The 22,348-nt window shown below is 43.9% G+C and overlaps 1 long non-coding RNA gene across 1 annotated transcript in view; it reads left to right on the forward strand.

The window, feature by feature from the left end:
• LOC108791389 overlaps positions 1-22,348 on the forward strand; it is a 35,881-nt gene that overhangs the window by 1,579 nt on the left and 11,954 nt on the right. The gene's annotated exons all lie outside the window — the stretch shown is intronic.

Here is a 22,348-nt window from a genome sequence, read left to right on the forward strand (position 1 = left end):
TATATTTTTCTTCATTATTGTGTAAGTAACAGTCTGTACCAGTACAGAAAACTGATAACTGTGTAGCATGGTGTCCTTGGTTAGCAGCTGAGTTTAAAAAAAAAAAAAGCATCAGAATAACAGATTTAGTAATTCTGGAGCATTACTGAGCAGGAAATTAGACACCTTCCTCACCTTGTCAGTGCTACCCTGTGCTCCCCTGCTGTACTACTAGGTGGTGTTCTGTAGTCCAGCAGGGCTGAACTAGGCTGGGCTGAAAATGTTGCTTGGGATTTCAGTGCGGCAGAGACACACAGGATTTCTGGTAGGATCAACAGGTATTGTTCTGTACATGCAAAATGTCGGTAGATGTGCATGCTTTGCAGAGATATCTTGCATGTGTTTTTTTTTCTATTTTGCCCAGACATACACTTTAATGAGTCATAGTTGCTGCAAAATGTCACTAGATCTGGGTCATTGTAATTTGATGTGTATGAGGCAGCGGCATATATTATATCTATAGCAGCCCAGGCGGCTGCTAGGGGGCCTGGGGATGGAAGGAGGCCCCTTTACGCTGTTGGTGCAAATTAAACATAGAAGATAATACAGTGCTGTATTATTAAGGGTTGGGGTGGTTCCAGTTGATGACAACTCTAATCTCCTGTAAAGTCTGCATCTGTAGAGATGACTTCAGATGCACAAGAGGAGTCTTTGGGATCTTGGCATGGTATCATTACTCACAGCTCAAAGAGAGGCTATGGGGCCCTGTATTCCAGTGGTTACAGCCCTGATATGAGGGGTTAGTGATACCTGGGCAACCTAGAATTGATCACCCGGGACGAGTTTTCTCTGTTGATTACTGTCATTGCTTTGTCATAGGTGATTGCTTATTGGGTAAACGTCCTTGATGGCCTATGTGAATAGCTGAACCAGCTCATGTCTGTGGATACCATTAGATGATGAGTGATTTTTAGTGCATCCGAAACCTCTTAAAGTGCACCTGTGCCCACACTATGGAGATTTAAGCGTTTATGTATTCTTCACAAGCAGTTAAAGAGCTTTATTGCTACTAGTTGGAGCTAGAGATGGGTAATTGCGTTGTGGTATTGACCATGCTTATGGATGGAGATCTGTAACCTGTTGATGTATGAGCCTTTTACAAGTAGAGGTTAATTGGTTATATCTATAGTCAATACGTAATGTTTACAAATCCTTGTTGGGTATATTTTTACTTGTATTTGAAGGTAGATGATTGCCGGTCTGCTATGAGTGCCACTAATGATTATAATGACTGAGTGTGCTAAAGATTTGTATGTGCCACTGCCACCAATTATTGTTTTGGGTCTAAATAATGCAATGTATCCAATTATAAAACATGATTGTGGAGCTAGTATTATGTAAATAGAACTCTATATAGTATGACGACATTCAAGTGTTGATTTTTGTCTTCTACTTGGCTTCTCTAGCACCCCAAATACTTACCACCTCATGAATTAAAAACAAACCTGTACTTTATCCAGAGCAAAACAACAGGTTTGCTTTTATCAACCCCCCCCCCCCCTTCAAAGCACAATGGAACCCCAAAGTCCAGTTCTTGTGACTAATGCAATGGTTCCCTACTGTGCTTGGACATGGTAGGTGGTGCCCTGGCTCACATAAAAGAGATCTGGGTACGTTTCGTTTGCACTCTGGCACTCCAGGGATCGATTACCATGGAATTTGAGCACTGGAGCAGGTTGGATCCATTTGTGCCCACTCAGGTAGTATGGATACGGATGACAAGAATGTGCTCGGATCTGGCACAATGTGAGCACAGGAAGACTGTTCGTGCCCAACACAATGCAAGCGCAGGAAGTGTGCCTAGGCCTGGCGCAATGTGAGCACAGGAAGGGTGCACGGCGCATCACAATTGAATGCAGACCAGCCTGGGAGTGCGGCAATTGTGCATGGGCACCATGCCTAGTGTGACAGAGAGCAGGGTTGTGGCTTGCCTTGCTGTGCCTCTGTGTTTGTGGAATGTCCAAAAAGTCACCTGCTGGCCAAGGTTCAATATGCTGAATGCCTTTTTATTTAGATGCTAGGCAAACATGGTGGCAGAGTGCAAATGCAACATTTCGGAACCGAATATGGTCCCTTCATCAGGCTAACACAGTGAACGTCACTGGGTCTAGCACGTAAATAAAAAGGCGTTAAGCATATTGCACCTTGGAGTGTGGGTGACTTCTTGGTCATTCTTGTGATTTACATGGCGCCATCCGCAGGTCATACCCGCACCCACTCACTTTATGGGATTCTGGTCTGGAGTGCGATTGATTAAAGGAGAACTATGGGGTCAGTGTTTTTCCCCATAGTTCTCCTTAGGGTAACGGGAGGACACAAACTAGTGTCCTCCTGTCATCCTAAGCTCATGATGAACTTCGCTCAGAACTTCTTGATGAACTTCGCTCAGAGTATAGCCAGCTTTAGTTTTGACATGCTGACTTGCCATGCCATGGTGTACATTTAAAATGTTCCTATTTTATTTATTTCCAAAATGTTGTATGGTAGCCATGTTTATGAGCCTCTTGGTGTAGAGCTTGGCTTGAGCCGTAGGGTCACTTTTGTTTCGTGTGACACTCAGGCTAGGCTCACACCTAGACGATTGAGCTGGTGAGCTGTTTTCGCGCGTTTTCATTTGTGCAACTGTTCATTGAAAACCGCTCGATTTTCAATGCATAGAGATGTCTATGGGACCCAAACCGCATGACAACTGCCCGAAAATAACTCCTGCCCCTTTGTGCGCGACAGGAGATTTCATCCACAAACTGCAAAGGTGTGAACAGCCTCCATGGACTTCGATGTGAATCTGTGTTTTGCATGATATCGCACGATAAATCGGGAAGCCGGGCAGCATGTAATGACGAGGTGCCCGGCTTTCTGATTGGCCAGGTAAGCTGGCTTCATGCTCCCTCGTCACCTCATGACGATGGAGCATGGAGCCGGCTTCCCGGCCAATCAGGAACTCAGGCTTCCTGATTGGGCGGAAAGCCGGCTCCATGCTAGGTGACGAGAAGCATGGGGACCGCTTCCCTGCTAACCAGGAAGCCAGGTGGCGAGTCATTACCCGCTGCCTGGCTTCCTTAATGGGACTTCCGGTATCGGTATTTGTTATCGGCGAGTACCAAACAAAAATTAAATATTGGTATTCGTACTCGGTACCAAAATACCGGTATCGGTGCATCCCTAATGATAACTAATTAAAAATTCATAAAGCAACATAAAGACTAACATAAGAATGATTAAAAGGAACAGAAAGAAGCAGAATCTGCGCTGCCAGCAGCAACTAATCATCATCTCCTTTTCTCGACATTTGTGCTTGTTGGTTAAAAACTAACGCTGATAGATGGGGAATGTTTCCTTAGCAAGGCATAGAAGTGATGTGGGGTTACGGCGAACAAACAGTCAGATGCCCCTTTTAGTACTGTAGTCATTGCATTAGGGTTTCTGACTAGTCGCCATGGGTGACCGGCCTTTGCACATGTTTATTTACCTTATAAAGCAAAGGCGTGTATGATATATTCCGGCGCCGAGTTATGTAAATGGAAAACTGTAGTCATGCTGTGAGCACAATGTACAGATTTGGGAACATATTGTTAAATCCTGTGCGAATTGGCCTTGATAGCTATGAGGTTAAGCGAACAGTCCTGTGCTGTGGTCACCCAATCAGCGGAACATTCCATCCGTGACATCACCCCCCACCACCTAGAGTCCAGCTCTGATCCATATTTGGTACAGCCCAGGCGTGCGTCATAACTGGCCCTCCTGGGGAAGGTCAGGATGGCTTGCAGAATAGCTCATGTCTTATGTAGTGGAATCCCTCCAAGCCTGAAAGACCGGGGGCTGAGCTTTTTCTGTGTTTACCTCATTTCGGAATTGTAATGAACTGGAAATAATTACATCATCCTTTTTTCCATTTCAAGTAGAAAAAAAATGCCTTGTTTCCCTCATGGCAGATCATTTAAGTATGTTCCATACGTACGTAAAATGCTTTATCATATATAGCATGATGCATGCCTGTGGGCACAATGAACCCCCTCAGCGGAGCCAAACATTATATATAAATAAACACCTACACATTCGGTACATTGTGCTCTCTATCAAAAGGAATGTGAATAATCAAAACAGGGCCCGCAGCTTAAAACGTAGAGGTCCCAGTCCAAAAAAGTGAAGTAAGGATTATGTAACTGCTTTAAATGTGATATTTGGGTATAGCATGTAACAGTAAGATGGCAGCCGCCCTATGCCCCAAACTCCTAAAGAGCAGACAATGCAAGGAGTGTCTCAGCAATAAGTGGAGAGCTCATCCAACAGCCTATCATAAGAGAAATAAGGAGGTTACCATATATACCAAACATCTACTTTTTAGTATGTTTGGCGCCATGCCTCACTTTATACTGCATGCCTTACTTTCATTTTAAAGGCATAGTCCACCGTTGGGACCATGCTTCATGTTGTACACTTATTTAGGGTGTAACTTGAAATATATTTAGCTATGTCATCCATTCACAGGGATCTGTAGAGGGACTCACAGTTTTTGCTTTTTTTTTAACTGGAGATCCCAACCAGTAACAGATCTTCCTGTTACAGGCTGACAATGCTTAGCTGCTACCTTGAAATTAGCATCCGGGTTGTCAGCCCTCTGTGCATGCTCCTTTAGTTGGCCATTGGGCTGCCAGTTACAGTACTTCCTGTTTCAGACTGACAAGGCTAAAGGTGGCCATACACTGTACAACCATCGCAAGACCTTAGTCTTGCGATGGTTGTAAAGTGATTAAAAAAACGTACGATCTGCCCATCTTGGACAGGCAGATCACACTCTCGATCATCGCAAGCCCGCCCCCCTGAGGGGCGGGCTTCCGATGACCGCAATGCTGAACGGGCAGTGTGCGCGTGCGCACACCGGCCCGTTCGGCATTTGTCTCCCGAGCACCGTTCAAACCAGCCGAAAATCGTACGATTCTCGGCTGGTTTTATAACATGCTCCTTAGACAAAAGACGTGCGCCCGTACAGTAGAAACGGTCGCACGTCTTCGTTCACACTGTTCGATTCTCGTACAATCGCAGGATTTCCCGTGATTCTCGTACGAGAATCGAGCAGTGTATGGGCACCTTTAGCCAAAGCCTCACAATTAAAAGTAGGGTTGTCAGCCTGCTGTGCTCTCTCCTGCAGTTGGTCATTAGGCCACCAGTAGAAGAATTTCCTGCTTCACTGCCTCGCAACTACAGTAATAGCAGTGTTGTTAGTCTGCTTTGCATGATACTTTAGTTGGCCATTGGTCTGCCTCTTGATAGACCTGATAGGCAGCACAATGATCAACTGAAGGGGCGTGCACAGCAGGCTTACAAACCTGCTTTTAATTGCGAGGCATTGGCTAACTGATGTCAGTCTGAAACAGGAAGTGCTTTTACTGGCAGCCCAATGGCCAACTGAATGACCATGCACAGCAGTCTGACAACCCTGCTAATAATTGAGAGGCATTGACTAATTGTGGTCTGCCTGAAATAGAAAGTGCTTATCCTATAGTTAAGCTTAGACATGCCTCAAGCTAGTTTCACACCTTTGACTGGGTTTTAGACATGCACAATCGCTCTAGATGCCAGTTAACGTTGGGTAGCTGCCTGAAGATTCACAGACCCGTGTAGAGTTTTTCAGATGTCTGTTTGCAAAAATCTTAGGGTCATGTGAGCACCTGCCAAATAATCTTCTTGCAAAAGTTTGGTAGTGTTGCACTTTTTAGAGATCATTTCTGATTGGTGGCATCACATATCATTAGTTCTCATTTCACTTCCTTAATCCTACATGACTCTACAGACAAGATTCACAAATGTGTATATTTTATAAAGTGTCAGTGTTGCCAGGAGCTGGTCAATACGCTGTTTATTGGTTCCTGAAATGGATGCTGACATTTGTGCAGTATACAGGTGATGTGAGCTTCTGCACTCCTTGAAGGAAAGCCATGGTCCTCCTCACGTTCTTGGAATGGTTGTGCTGCCTTTGACCTTTCTGGTGTCTAAAGTGTGTTCTTGCTTTCCACCTGCCTTAATGCTTTGAATGGTTGCTGCAGTTCATGGCTGTGTGCTGCCTGCCCTGACCTTCCGACCACTTGACCTCACTTAAGCTCGAACTCAGAACCCTCTGGCATTTTTCCACTGTGTACCTGACTGCAAGCTGTTTCCATCCCAGGTGCTTCTACGTCAACCTGCAGATCAAATTCCGCTGCTCTTTCTGGCCTACAAACATTTTGGCAGCAGAGTAGAGAAAATACTTGAAAATAGAGAACCTTATCAAATTTTAACAGATCCTATTAAAAAAATCTTAAAGTAATCCCTGACTTCTGATGACCCCTCTGGAGACTTGAGATTTCAGGTTTTTTTATTCTTTGGCCGTCTCTGACCCAATAGGAAGACTTTTCTTATCTTCTTGTCTTGGACACACCAAAGGATTTAAGAGAAAATCTCAAAAAATATTTCTCCTCTATCCCTTTTCTGATGTATCAGGGAACTAGTTCGTAGGAGCCCAGATGCAGGGGACTTACCAATACAAATGGTACCTCCACACGAGTAAACCCGGATAATGCACGGTCTCTCATGTGGTGGTGACCAGCGCCGGAGCAGTCCGAAAACATCGTAGCCAAATCGATATCCAAACTTGTAATCTGTAAGTGTAGCAGGGGTCAGGGGCAGGCAGCAAGAATCGTGGTCAGGAAGTGAGCTAGGTTCAGTACACAGGATATACAATGCAGACAATACGCTAGGCACTACGGGTACAAGCTCTGTAATAACCAAGCACAGAATGATGTGTGAGACTAGAATGTACCTGTTGACGTCAACGAGCGGCCATCTGCGGAGGCGTGGTTCTGCGTTGTACCTTTGAGAAGAGACACAGTGCGCACATGCGCACTACACGGCAGCTCCACGGCAAACTTCACAGAGCGGTGGGGAATGATGGAGATAGGTGCTGCTGTTTTCAATGGATGCCAATGCAAGGACTTCTAAAAATGAATGGGTGTGGGGAGCAGTTCACACCAGTGCGTTGCGATGCTCTGAGCAGCCTGGCGCTGAAAAAAAAGTACAACTTTTTTTCAGTGCAACGCAACACGCGTTTAACGTATCAACTCAACGCACCCAACGCACATCATCGCAAGGCAGAACCAACATCTTAGTGTAAAAATTATACAAAAAAAGCAACACAACGCAACGTAGCGCAATGTATGTCAACTTAGTATGCCAACGCAAGTGGATGCACTTGCGTTGAGTCACGGCCAATGCAACAGTCCTGTGTGAATGCAATGGATCCAGTTTGCAGTACAGTAGGTAACAATGATCCCGCACTGCAGCATACCGTGTGTTGTGGTGCGCTGTGTTAAAAAAATTGTTTTCTTGCAGTGCATTGGCAATACATTCTAAATAAATGGGTCGCCTTAACGCAGACCATCGTGCAAATATCACACGTTAACACCAACACAGTTAAAGGGGACATTATAAAAACAAAACTGTGCAATAAAGATGTTGTACATATCGCCTTTCTGCCACTGTCCAGATCCAGCTCCAAACTGAATTATAACAAGGCCAGGGAGCATTGCACTTAGGCCCGGTTCACACCTGAGCGTTTTACCGCGCGTTCCTACGCTCGGTAAAACGCGCAACAGGTGAAAACCCATGTTTGCCTATGGCCATGGTTCTCACCTGCGTGGTTTACCGCGCGGTAAAATGCCATACGCCCAAAGAAGTACAGGAGCTTCTTTGGGGCGTATCCCGCTGTATCAATCAGGATACAGCCGGATACCCCCTCCGAAACTCGCGTTTGCCGCGCGTTTCTTTTACCGCAAATCGTGGTAAAACCGTGTGGTAAGAAACGCGCCGTAAACGCGAGTTTCCAAAACGCTAAGGTGTGAACCCAGCGTTAAAGGGATTTAATTTAGCATTTAGTTGATTCTGAAAAGCAAAAACAAAGTCCTAAAAATCCAGGGACAAATTCTACAAGCAGGACCTGTCCCTGGAAGCCACAGACATCATACCAATGCACGCGTGTGAATTTGTATTTTCTTTTGAACAGGCCTGAGGTGAAGGTAATCTTAGTCATTTTACTGCTTCTGTGGCAGCAGAAGATTTAACACAGGGAATGAATGCAATCTTTATCCGAGGCCTGTAGGTGGCCAGCATTTCTGTGGGAATGCCTCCTGTCCTAGGAAGTCAGGGCTTCTGGCTGGGACATGCGTCAGCTCCTAGGAATGTATCAGGCCAAGCAGAGAAGGATTCTTTGTACAGTTTCCTGGCTAATATGAAACAGACTTAGCCGCAGACAGGCCTTGTAATGTGCAGGAGCTCGCTGCGTCTTATTGGCTTTCGGAATTGAATATTCCCTTACATAAACGCGCTATTATTTATCCCAATATCGACGGATAGCTAGGGCAGCTCGCCGTATCGAGGCTGGAAGGTTCTTGAATGACAACAGTAAACTTCCTTTTCATGTATAATGCTTCAAGTTTTCCCCATTCTTCAGCCAGGCCTCAGTGTAAACAGCTGCCAAGTAACTCTTTCACCACGTGCTTGTAAATCTGTGTGTACCCAATGTTACAATTCCTGTTTGTTTTACTGTGTGCAAGTGTAGGTGGCGTTCAAGGGACGGTGAAGAGTTAGACATAGCCGCTGAGATTTTAAAGACTAAATAAACCTTCAGTTTAAATCAGCAAAATGCATTCCAGGTGCATCAAAACAAAAGGTGTTCAATGTGGTACAGTTTGTTTTCCTTCTATAGCAGCCACAGCCTGAGTAGTAAAGCCTGTCTCCTGCCAGCAACTGCAGAGTGTGACCCTGACTCTTTGTGGGTAGGCAGTGGGCTCTCCGCAAAGGTCATACACACCTCCTATAGGTCTGGCTCAATAGGGGGTGTTTCAGACCTCTCTGCAGAGGTCAGACACATGCCCTACTGAGTCTGACCTATAGCTCTGCAATCAGCAAAACTCATGCTCTCTGCTGATTGGAAAGCCCTGGCCCTGGCTCAGCAGGGGGCATGTTGGAGCTCTACAGAGAGACCACTGCTTCCCCACACAGAGTAAAAGTCCTTTTTTACAGCGTGCTAGCAGGGGACAAGCTTTTGCATTTGAGAGAAAACAACCTGACTTTGCACACCTTTTGTTTTAATGCACCTGGAATCTAGTTAATTAAAGCTAAAAAGTCAGTTGGACTTTAACATGGACGCCTGCACTTGTACAATGTACATCCGCCCATATTTGCCACCGCAGTCAAAGGTGCGGCATACTGCCTCCTGTATAAAGCAATGGCTGTAGCTACAACTGTAGACGAGTATAAGCCGAAACTTCCTTACACTTGCACATGTGTAACACTTCCAGGTATTTATCATCACTCGGAGAAATCACAGTACCCCCTGACTATGCCTTCATCTGCTTTCCTGTCCAAAAGGAAGGAAGCCATCTTTTTACAGGCATCATCCAGGGTCACAATCTATTGTGGTGCCAGCTCGGAGATGCCACAGTCATATAAATCTTGGTGCCTGTGGAGTTTTTGACTATGTTGGCGCTATATGACACAGATCAGCTCCTGCTGCAGCCTCTTACAATGTAACTAGCTACAGGTACATTACAGCTACAATGCTGGACTTTCTGCTTGACTTTTCCTGCAGTTTGACTTCATCTCAGCAATTTTTCAGGATGCGTGTTGGTTACGGTTGCCACCTTTTCTTCAAGCGCAACCCGAACATGCTAGCGACGCACAGACATTTTTTTGGAGAGAATGATTTGTAGCTCATATATATGTAAATAGCGACACCCATTCATATGTAAATATCACAGTGGAGACCATTTTCAGTGGGGGGCCAGTAGCCCCTATCTTAATTTTGGTTGCCCCTGTCTGCTTGACATCTTGTGTTCCGGGTTTCTGCTGCCATGAAACACGGACACAGTATTCAACACCCGGACTGTCCGGGTGAATACTGGACATGTGACAACACTAGTGTTGGTTGTCCTGCCTGCCCTGGTAGATGGAGAACCTTGATGGAGAACGCACAGCAGATGGAGAACCTATAATTTTGTACATGAAGTACAATGAATAAAATAATGCTGCAAAGAAGAAAAAATGCTAAATTAAAAAATAAAACAATAATAAGAGGAGTTATAGATGTGTATATATATGTGTGTGTATATGTATGTGTGTATATACACTGTGTATATATATATATATAGTAATAGATGTCAATCTCAGGAGCGTGTGTAAAGTCTAATGAGAGTGCCAAACAACTGAGAGTCCAAAAACGTTTAATAGTTAATTACGTTAGTTATTTGTTACCTATTTGCTGTATGAGGTTTGGCCAGAAACTGTGAATAAGCAAAAGTGCCACTAATTCTGACTATACCTATTCAGCAAATAATGAATTCCTGATGATTTGTGCTTTGAGTTCTTATTATTACCCATTTTGCCTAAACTTGGAAGAAGGGGGGGATGTCTTTGAGTCCCCAAAACTCGTTGGCTGTTCTGTGTTGTCAATTGCGAAGCAATACTGTTATTAAACGTTTTAGGACTCTCAGACTGTTTGTTTGGCTCTCTCTTTAGACTTTATACACACGAATCTTCAATTCTGGGTCCCTTGTCTGAGGGACATCTCATCTTTGTTGGAGTGCGAACTTGAATGTATTAACAGTCTGGCTGTAAACAAAAGAAACTCCACTTCAGTGATGAATTAGTTAATATTCTGCTGCTTTATAAATATGCCCCAAAGTCTGCTTGACAAATCTTTTTCAGTTCCCAGGGCTACACACCTGCTGTGGCCATTATGAGGGGTTCACACTTTATCTGTTGGATTTTTTAATTATTTGATATTATGCAGAATGCAACTGGAGGAGCCGGCACACAAAGGTGGGCAGAGCAGGAACACTGAGATCTTTCAGGTGGACAGAAACAAAGTTGACAGCTATGGCAGGAAGATTTTGCTGTATGCCGGACACATAAGAAGCCAAGGACTGACTCAACCCAGAGTGCTGAACCTATTGCTAAACTACTGTCTGTTGGGCCATGAGAGCCCTTAAAGTGGGCCGTGATGCCAGTCTGGTAGAAGGGGCTCCCTTTCATTCTGTCACTGTTATTGGCTGCACAGTGATGGCATAATCAGGAGCCTGTCCTACCAGCTCCCGATCATCAGTAGTTGACCATGAGCTGATGGCGACAGCACAATCACAGTTTTGGAGGGTGCCGACTCAGCGTACCCCAGAACATCAGAGCGATTCATATATGCGGCAGTTGGGTGTTAAGGCCCGCCCGCCATGTTATGCTGTCATGAAGAGGTTAAATATTACATTGCTGAACAAAATGGTTGCACACATAATGCAGACATCATGTCTACTCATTTTCAATTGCATGTCTGGGTTCTCACTCTACGTACAGATCCTAGGTGTATTGTTACACTTGGCCCCGCTACATAGATGAAATCGTCTTGATGCATTTGCATATGTGAAGCCAGAGGCCAACCCTGTATGTACAGGCATGATGTCTTAGCAAAAGTATGTGAAGTGTTTTTGAATTTTCCTAGCTCCAGAGAATCTGAGTCCACAAAGAGCTGCGTTCGCTTTGGCTACACGCGTCTTGTTCTCTCTCAAGCACCTAATCCCTGTAGGACATATGTACCTCTTGGATGGACATTTTTTTTCTGATAGATGTGACAGCCAACAGCCAATAAGCAGAGCCCCTGCATGGAGAGTTTTTCAGTTAAACCCGAAGCCCCTAAGGCAGACTGATAGTGTAAACTGCAATACAGCGAAATGAAAGACACTGAAAAGTTTACACACGTTCATCAAATGGATGGATTGAAGTGATGGAAAGAGCTGTTTCTACGTTTGCATTGAGCGGTTGATATGCAGCTGGAGATGCCTAGTTGAGCAATTTCAAAATCTTCACTTTCATTAAAAATGTATGTAACCTATATACAGGTGAAACTCGAATAATTAGAATATCGTGCAAAAGTAATTGCAGTAAGTGCTGCAAAAGGGGCCCAAACCAAGTACTGAGTACATATGCATGCTTGTACTTTTCAGAGGTCCGATATTGTTCTATGTACAATCCTTGTTTTATTGATTGCATGTAATAATCTACTTTTTTGAGGTTGTGGATTTGGGGTTCTTGGGGTTTTCATGAGCTGTAAGCCATAATCATCACAATTATGACAAATCACGGCTTGAACTATCTTGCTTTGCATGTAATGAGTCTCTCTCATATATTAGTTTCACCTTTTAAGTTGCATTAGTGAAATAAATTAACTGCACGATATTCTAATTATTCGAGTTTCACCTGTAACTGTTACACAAACCACTTTGAAGTTTAAATAGCTGAACTTAAAGTACCTGAATAAAGTTTTAACGTATACACTATATAGACAAATCTTTGTGAGCACCTCACCATCATACGTATTATTATTATTATTATACAGGATTTATATAGCACCAACAGTTTGCGCAGCGCTTTACAATATAAGGAAGACATTACAATCACAATACAAATCAAGACAAGATGGTAAGGAGGGCCCGGTCCGTGAGAGCTTACAATCTAAAAAGCTTGTTGGACATTCCATTCCGAAACCATGCTATTAATATGAAGTCGGCCTCTCCTTAGAGCTAGAACAGCCCCCTACTCTTCTATGAAGGCTTTTCATGAGATTTTGGAGCGTGTCTGTGGGAACTTTTGCCCATTCAACCAAAAGAGAATTTATTAGATAAGGTTGGATGAAAAGACCTGGTTTGCAGTTGGCTTTTCAATTCATCCCAATAGATGAATTCATGTTCAGTGGAATTGAGGTCAAGGCTTTGTGCAGAACACTCACGTTCCTCCACACAAAACTCATGAAACCGTGTCTTTATGAAGTTAGCTTTGTGTGCAGGGACACAGTCATGCTGCAACATAATAGAGTCTTCCCCAAAGTGTTGCCGCAAGGTTGAAGCTCACCATTGTCTTAATTGTCTGCAGGATTTGGGATACTCAGCATTCCTAGGATCTTGCCTGAAGAATCATGATGTCATCTTCTCCTGTGCAAAAGCCAGGTGCATTTCCCAACTTTTCTCCACAGGTTTTTTTTCCTACTAGGTTAATGTGTGTGTTTGTGGGGAAGGGGGTGGGGGTGAATAAGCATACCTTGCATTTGGTTGCAAGGTTCCTTCATAATAGTTTGAATTTACAGTTCATCTAGCACATTCAACAATGCCATAGGAAAGGTGTTAGTTGGGCAGAACTGTGAATTGTGGCAGAAATATCGCTCTTCTGGAGTCTCAGATAGATCCAAGAAGCCCGTAACTTGTAGTAGCCTGCCTGTGTGGTGCCCCACCCCCACCCCCCGTCATGGTTTTCGGGGTCCTAATCTTCTCTGGGGGATCCAGGACCACATTAAATGCATTCAGGATGGAGAGGGGTGGCAGACCTGATCTGTCACAAAGCTGGCTGAAGTGCCAGATCAGGCACTAGAGTTTTCAGATAGATCCAAGAAGCCAGTAACTTGTGGCAGCCTGCCTCTGTGGTGCCCCCACACCCCCCACCATTGTTTCCGGGTTTCCTAATCTCCTCTGGGGGATCCAGGACCACGGGAAATGCATTCAGGATGGAGAGCGGGAGCAGACCTGATCTGTTACAAAGCTGGCTGAAGTGCCAGTTACACAGGTGGAGTTATTGGAGGCTAGGGGAGACATCAGGTGTCTAATAGACCCCTGATATCTCCATAAAGAGAACCTGTCACCTCCAAACACTATCACATAAGGGTTTGTTATTCCCTGTGTGACAGCAACAAAGTTAAAGTAGTATTAAACTCTTAAACTTTTTTTCAATAATGAATCCTGATCAAACAAATTTACATTGCACAGCAAAGCATTGCTTTACATTTTTGCCCAAATCATCATGTTTCTGAACAGCTGCTTCCAAGTCTCTCAGCGCAGCTTCCCTGATCTTTCTGTCCAGTACAAGATCACAAAGGACAGTGCAGACTCCAGCAATTGTTTATCTAGGGGGGAGAGGAGTACCTTGATTTGCTTGTCTGTGTGTTTGTGGAGACACACAGAGTTTACTAGCATACACAAGTGTGACTCCATAGGACCCTGCAAGGGAAAGGAGCCACCCTAAAACAGGAAGTCAGGACCAGTGCTCAGAGGACAAGCTTATTTTGCAGGAAACTAAAACTTTTAAAAATCAAGGAGCAGCATCCATTGTAAGTAACTTAATCAGGATTTGAAACATCTTACAATCCTTTTGAATTTAATATTACTTTAAGTGAATAAAAAAGTAATTAAAATGTAAAAAAATGTAAAAAAAATTAAAACCAACCCAGCTGCCTTGCCATTTGCATGCAAATAAACATTTGCCACACATGTTAGGTATCGCTGTGAACGTCGGAGTTAGAACAGTAATTCTAGGGCCACCATTTGCTGTTATTGCCAAACTACAAAATTGTTCTGCTACTAAAGTGGTTAACATATCAAGTAGCAATAACCAGTAAAATGAAATCCGATTGGTTTATACTGGTTACTTGTGGGAATCATCGCTACATTATTGAATAAGACCTGTACTTGTTTGCCTCCAATTGTAAAGTGTGTAATCCAATTAAAAAGAATCTTCTTTCAGTTACTGTACTGGTTAAAGCCAAAGTGTGTATTCATTTTATACTTCCTTCACTGTACAATTGGTGCTTATCCTGAAGTAGGAAACTATTTCTTCTGAAATGTGCTGACCTGCACCGGAATTCTGCAGGCAACCAACTCCTTCCCCGTTACTCCCAGTGTATGAAGCATGACATTAATTTCAACCAGTGGCGTCACAAGGAGGGTGCGGACCGCACCCGGGTGCCACCATTGTAGGAGATTCAGTCATTTTGGTGTCACCCCCTCTGAAAATTCGGGCACTCGGTCATCCACCGAGAGCCCGGCAGTGTCAGGAGAGAGGAGGGGATCCAGCGGCATACCTCATCCCGCCGGGATAGCTTCCCGTCCTCTCTCTGCCGGAGTCCGGCACCAAGATGGCCGCCAAGAGGCATCAATAAGATGACCGCGCATGCGCAATGACTTCACGGCGGGGTGTCACCCGGTCTCTGCTACGGGTGTCACCCGGCCTCGGAATGCCCCTGATTTCAACTGCAAATTTTGGAAGTATCAACTTTCAATGCATCCACGTCATTTCAAATAGGTGTCCAGGCGATAAGAGGATCGCAATATAAAGAATGATTACAGCTCTACATATGGCTTTATTTAAGCAAGTGTAGCATTTTCAATGAACGTGTAAAAATGGTCTCAATGGATTGTGTTATTATGGGGAGTACGGTCTATTTATAAAGTGGTGAACATTCACTACAGTTTATTCTTCCTGGTGTATGTGTTTTAAATATCAATGATTGATTCATTACCAGTGAATGTTTGCTGAAAGCCACATTCACTGCCTTATAAATATCTCCCATAGGTGTTTTGGAGGCCCAAGTAGCAGCAAGTAATACAAAAAAATTTTCAGCATTTACTCATTATGTTTGCAGGATAATCATTGGCCTTCGGTCAAGTTCTACGGATTCCAGCACTTTGTTGCGTATGGCGTAGGCGACTTACCAACAGAATCCTACTACTACTGGATCAGTGTGGTTTAGCTGGTGCTGTTTAATCTCTTAATTCCACTCGATACCCATAGCTGCACATAATGCATTTATTATTTGTTGCATTAGGAAATATCCCCTTGGAAAATAGTTGATTGTGGATTTTAAAGTGAACCTTTGGGGAATATAATGTTGATAAATAGGCCATTAGGACAGTTTCCAAGAGGCACCTGCACACATCCTTAGTCATTCTCTAGAGCACTCTGGGTACCAATGTATGCAAACATGGACTTTATCTAGAAAGTCGGCACTCGGCTCTCCCCTTCCTGCCTCAAATGCCTCATTATGGGTCAATGAGACCCCCCAAGTAATATTCAGCAGCCTGTAGTGAGGCATTGGAGGGGGAATGGGCGGGCTAAGTGCCAGAGTCTTAGATAAGGTCTTCTATATTAGGGCACCCACTTTTCTGGGTTCCTGGGGCATCTAGAAGAGATACATTCATCTAGGTCAAGAGTAGGCAACCCTGGCACTCCAGCAATGGTGAAACTACAAATCGTGTTCTCCCTGCGGCTCTAGGAGCCATGCCTGTGGCTGTCAAAGTCTTGTCATGAGATCTGTACTGTCACCACAGCTGGAGTGCTGAGGTTGTCTACTGCTGGCCTAAGTGTTGCAACAATGCTTGGAGGACAGTTTCAAGAAGAACAAATACCCTACAAATACACTTTCATACACTGCGATCAGTTTAAAGTACAATATCATGTGGTGAGGGCTGCAGCTGCATTTAGAAGCACTGTGAAAATTCTTCTAAATCTGGCTGCAGGCCTCTTTCACACTGGCTAATCAGGAGGAGATGCGTGCATGAATCCCATCCTGATTGGAATGGTATAGATTGGATGTCACCACTGTGACATTGTTGTCCATACATTTTTTTCCTCCATCTTGCGGTGGAAGAAAAAACTGAAATGACTGGACTTCATGTCGGTCTATGGCTACACGAATGTCAATGAACATGTGTCCATTAACATTGGATTAACCCCCATCCGGCATAATCAGGTCCCTTGCTTTGGCACACTGTTCAGTTTGTTTCTCCGGCCATACGTTTAGACCTGACTGCCCATAGACTAACATTGGGCATCCGATCTGGTCCACCTAAAAACCAAAAGGCTGCCTGTGTGAAAGGGGCCTTAAAATGAAAATGAGAGGACTTTCTACAACCTACTCCTGTTCCAATATAATATTTCTGTTTGTGCAGAATTACTAAGATGGATCTGAAATTTAAAAAGGAAAAGTGGGATTGGGATGTGTTAGGTTACGTAATGCCTCCGGAGCACATAAATATTTAGTCTGATTTCTGATGAGTTCCTGGCAGGAATGCCTGTGACAACAATGCTATTTAAACATAAGCTCTGCACATATTCCTGTGGAAAGTTTCCACATCCTCTTGTCTGAAGAGAATCTTTAAAGGCCTGGAAAACAAAATACGTCTGTATATTTTCAGTCACTCTCTTGAGCCTTTTTAGATGTGGTTAAACAGAAGGATCTACTGTGCACAAAAATAAGGCCCAAAAGCCTTTTAAGATGTACCCCAATGATGTCTTCACAAAGTGGAAGGGGCCATTTTGTGGTCTAAACCTATATCCCTTGTAAATAATATGTAAATAATAGACAAACTTGCCTGCGGTCTCATTTGTTTAAGTACTGTACTGACCTTGGACTAAAAAGGTCACGCCAGTTCTATTTTAAGTGAGCTTTTACTAGACTGCTAACATGGCCTTTTTTGTCAAGAAGGTTGGCAAGTAATACACTAAATGACTAAACTTTTGTGAACAGCTGACCATCATACCCATATGAACAGTTGGATATCCTATTTCAAAAGCATGGGCATTAATATGAATTTGCCCCCCCCCCCCCCTTTCCGGATAACAGCTTTGATTCTTCTGGGAAAGCCTTCCACGAAATCATGTCTTTATGGAGCTGGCTTTGTACACAAGGGCACAGTCATATGCTGGAACAGAAAAGGGCCTTCCCCAAACTGTTGCCTTTGCACCCCTATTGGTTTTATTTTATTTTATGCTGTTTGTGTCCCAAAGAGGAGATTTCCCATTACCTCCTAGTGACATGACAGGAACGGAGAGGAAATTTCCTTCTAGTGATGATAGATCCCTCTCTCAGCCAGTTGTCACTGCAACGGTGTTCCCATTAAAAGATTATACCTTTTTTTAAATCCTGAGACCTGTCAAATTTGGGATTTCTCATCACTTTCTGTCCTATAAATAGTGGTCACCAGGACACATGGAGAGGGTGAATCTTCAGTGGGGACAAATAGCAATAACATCTGACAGGAGTTCTAACCCTTCCCCGCTAGAGATACACTTTAATGTGCAATCTGTATCTCATTGAAGGCAATGAGATATCCATTAACTGTTGTCCAACCAGGTGGCACTGCTTGATTGAGTAAGCCCTTCAATGTGACTTATGAGGGCATGCAATAGTTGTAAACAGCTAGGGCAATGTCCTCTCCACCTGTGCGGCACATGAAAAAACCTTCCAGTTGTTTCCCCTTTCCCAATCAGTTAGTCGCTCGATGTAGAAATCGCTAGTGTGGCAAAGCCTTAAGGTGCCCATACACTGCACGATTATCGTACGATTGAAACCTAGCGACGATCGGAATATCGTACGATCATCGTACGACACACCAAGCAGCAGGCGATCGTTTGTTCGGACAGGTATGTCGTCCCTAGATGCGGAAATACGAATGCCCGATCGTACTGGTGAAATTATTACGGGGCTACTTTTAGCATCCTCATGTGTGGTGCACATGGGGACAGGTCAGCATGTGTGTCAGCTACATGAGGAGATATGGATTTTTGTGTGCAAATTGGTTATTGCATCTGTACTCAACATGTAGCCCCAGCAATGGCTGAGCGAGGGGTCCATGAGGGTACCAGAACAGAGGTGTGGATCCTGCGAGTGGAGCCAGCTGCTGTCATTATCCTTCCGCTTGTCTGTTCGTTTAACGCATGCTCTGAACGAACGATGCTTTTGTCATCGAACGATTACTCTACCCATTGAACGATTATCGTACGATTACCCACAGGTTTTCGAACATGCTAGGTAGTCAAACGTCGTACGATCGTACAGTATTCACGGTCGCACACTGCCCATATACTGCGCGATTATCGTACGAAAAACCGATCGCATACGATTATCGTACGATAATCGTGCAGTGTATGGGCACCTTTAGGGTTTGAACAATTAAGAGCGTAATGTTCTGCTCTATTGTACATGATAATTGCTGGTATGTGGCGACTGGGATTTGATGGCACACTGTGTGTTTACCTATCGTGTACACTCTCATTAGGATGAGCTCATCAACTATGAATGTGTTTGCCTTGGGCAATGTATAGTTTGGCTTAGCTGGAAGTCATTGTTTTCTAGGACAGACGCAGATCCGTCCCTTTGGCACAACACATTCATTTAAAGGGGAAGTTCATATAAAAATTGATGTTATTCCTTTAATGGGCAATAGTGGGTGTCCCCACAACTGCTTCTTCAGTCTGTTAGAGAGTCCAGTAGTGAAATATATCTGTGGTAGTGTCTTCAGCTGCTCTCAGAAGGCCATATGAAAGTGCCATTCTCCCACAGCTGCATGCCCCAATATTTATTTATTTATGGTCATTCTAATGGGGGAATTTAAAATTTGACATTGCAGCGGGCATGATAGTAAGCTGGGGTGGGTTATTTTGGTGGAGATACGTCACCATTAAAGTTCCCGAGTCATATTGAAAACCAGCATGTGATTCAAAATGCCTACAATTCTTTAATTCAAATAACAGTTTTGGGTGTAAATACTTCTTAATGCCATGTAAACTGGAGAACTGAAGTTAACTATACACACAAACAGTGGACTGCTTCAAATGTCAACATCTTAGGTGTGGAAGTCCTAATCTACAGATCCAAAGTTTGTCCAAATATGTGCATAAATCAGGTGACAAACTCCTCAGGGGTGGGACTGTCAGTGTAATCGCTTGTATGAACAGCCACGTGCAATGGCATTTGTGACCTTCATGCAGCTTTACTTCCCAGATCTCTGTTCAATATTCAAATTGTGTATCTATTACCCAAAGTCAACATATAATATATGAGCTAGCATCTCAGTCCAGAAAGTAGATGGTGAACCTAGATGATGCCTTAACAAGGATTTACACAACTGTGTAATATCTGAGCTAGCATCTCAGTCCAGAAAGATGGTGACCATAGATGATGCCTCAAGAAGGATTTACACAACCGTGTAATATATGAGCTAGCATCTCAGTCCAGAAAGTAGATAGTGACCCTAGATGATGCCCTAACAAAGATGGCTCCATCCATGGAGCAAAAGGCAGATGAAGGCATAGTTCTGAGTCATATGCAGAAGCAGCATATAAAAAATGAGTTGTGGGAAAGTCAGAATTCCTTATCTCTACACCACTAACTTAGAGTATTAAAGCCTAGGTATGGTGGACAGATATCTAGCATTTTGAGCAGGAAGAGTCAGCACATTTCTCAGGACAGGTTACCTTTAACGTTGTTCCTCTCCGTACTCATTGCTGTAGTCTGGAATCACAGGTGAGCTGAGTGAAGAACCTTTGAAGTCCTATTAGAGAATGTCTGACCTATATTTTTTAGATATATTACTTGTCTTCCTGTCATATGTTCTTTCTTCCAGTTCACTTGTGATAAACTCTAAATATTCTATCACTGTTTATCCTGCAGCTCCATGAATCACTATTCTCCTTGAGCTGCAGGCCAGTTTTTTTCAGCATAATCACATTATCCATCCCCAATGAACAGCACAGCATACGGCTCAAAACAACCCAACAAAATAGAAGCAAGCTTTAAAGCTGAACTCTAGGCAGATATAAAATACACAAATGATTGTGGCTCTAACCATACATTAAAGTGGTATTAAAGTCACATTTTCACCCCTTTCTGTTTATGCTTTTAATACTTAAATTATGTGATGCCTCTTGATCCAAACATCTTCTTCCTTCCACTTGTATTCAGCGTTCCCTCCAGCGTTGGTGCCGGTCTCTGATCCAGTGCAGACTGCTGTTTCTTCCTGTCCCACGGTGTTTGAGGAGCATGCTCCCGGCTGCGTGCATTCACTTCTACTGAGTCTCTCCTCTTCTCCCTGCCAGTGATCTCCACTGCGCATGTGTCCGCCTATACTTCCCCCTGCACAGGTTATTTGGAAGATGAGTTCTGCTGCTGGGAACGAGCGGCGCAGACACAGGTAAGTAATTGTCTATTTGACAATTTTTTTCATTTTTTTAATCCTTTTGTAGATATATGCAAAAAATGTGAGACTTTAAAGGAGAACTATGAGGTGAGTGAAAATCACTCAAGCTCATAGTTCGCGCCGACTTGTGACAATGAAACTGTCACACGTCTGCTCAATAGATCGGGAAGTGAGCAAACACATACCGTCACTCGCTCACTTCTCGATCATCTCCCTGCAGAGAGCGGTGACTGTCAGTCACCGCTCCCTGCAGAGATCTCCGATCTTCCAGCGATAAGTGGAGGAACGGACGAAGGAGGGGGCGGGTACATCTGGCTCTGCCTCTAGATAGGCAGTGCCAGCTGTCACTCATGCAGTTTGGTGGATCTCGACAGTAATGTCGGGATCCGTCCCGGCTGGGGCGGTCTCAGTATACCTCGAGCTGTAGCTCACGATATACTGAGCTTTGGGTCACGGGAGGATGCTAGTTTATGTCCTCCAGTGACCCATAACAGAACTATGGGGAAAAACACTTCCCCTATAGTTCTCCTCTTTTAATTCTACGTTAATGTATCATTAGATGTACTTTTTACATGCAAGTAGTGTATGTCCCTGAATTTGACTCTGTATCAGCCTCTTGCAGTGCCCTGTACAGAAGAGCTCATTCTGGAGAGGAAGAAGCAGGACAAGGAGCCTGTCAGTTGTGCTGCAGTGCTCATGTGCTAACAAGGACCATGTTCATAGGAGGAGGAAGCAGAGGTATAGAGATTCTTTTCTCCTTTTTACTGTCCATTCACAGTTTGGGAATGGGAAAGAGACCAGTAAGTGTTACATAACTGTAGCAGAAAAAAAAAATCGCATGTCCCATTCCTTCCAGACAGGACTGTGTTGTGTGACAGAGCTAAGTAAATCTCAGGACTTGAAGGACAAAAATAAAAATCCTTTGACAGGCAAAATATCTCCCTAATATGTGTTTCACCTATGTATTCAGGTGTTCGCCGGAAGTTTAAAAGAGCCTTAAAGTGAAACTCCATCTTTTTTTGCTTAAGCGTGCTGGTTTTAACATTGTTCACTGAGAAGAATGGCTCAGTGCACATTTCAGTTGCATGCATGCATGCATGCTTTACGCTAGTTCGGATGTTGCTTGCAGCGACTGAGCCACGGTACCCCATTGTGTTGCGTTGACTCCCTGTAGAAGAGCATTCTGAGTAGTGATGAAGTACAAGCATTGGTAGCTGTGATTCGGCATCCAGCTCCCTGAAGACCAAACCTGACACCAATAATACATTTTCATGCATAGGTCCAGTAATGATTGGTTCTTAAAGATACCCTGCCAGGGGGGTTAAAAAAAATTATCTCTGGTGGCTGATTTTCTGAAACTTTATTCTCTTGCAGAGCTCAGTGTTCCCCCTACTGACCTTCGTGATTCCTCCCGCCTACCCCTAGTCACAGCAGTAGTGACATAGGGGTTGCTTGGGGAACCAGAGTGGTCAGCGGGGGACACGCTCCAC

Source organism: Nanorana parkeri, unplaced genomic scaffold (assembly GCF_000935625.1).
Source record: "Nanorana parkeri isolate BGI_ZX_2015 unplaced genomic scaffold, ASM93562v1 scaffold548, whole genome shotgun sequence".
Lineage (NCBI taxonomy): Eukaryota > Metazoa > Chordata > Amphibia > Anura > Dicroglossidae > Nanorana > Nanorana parkeri.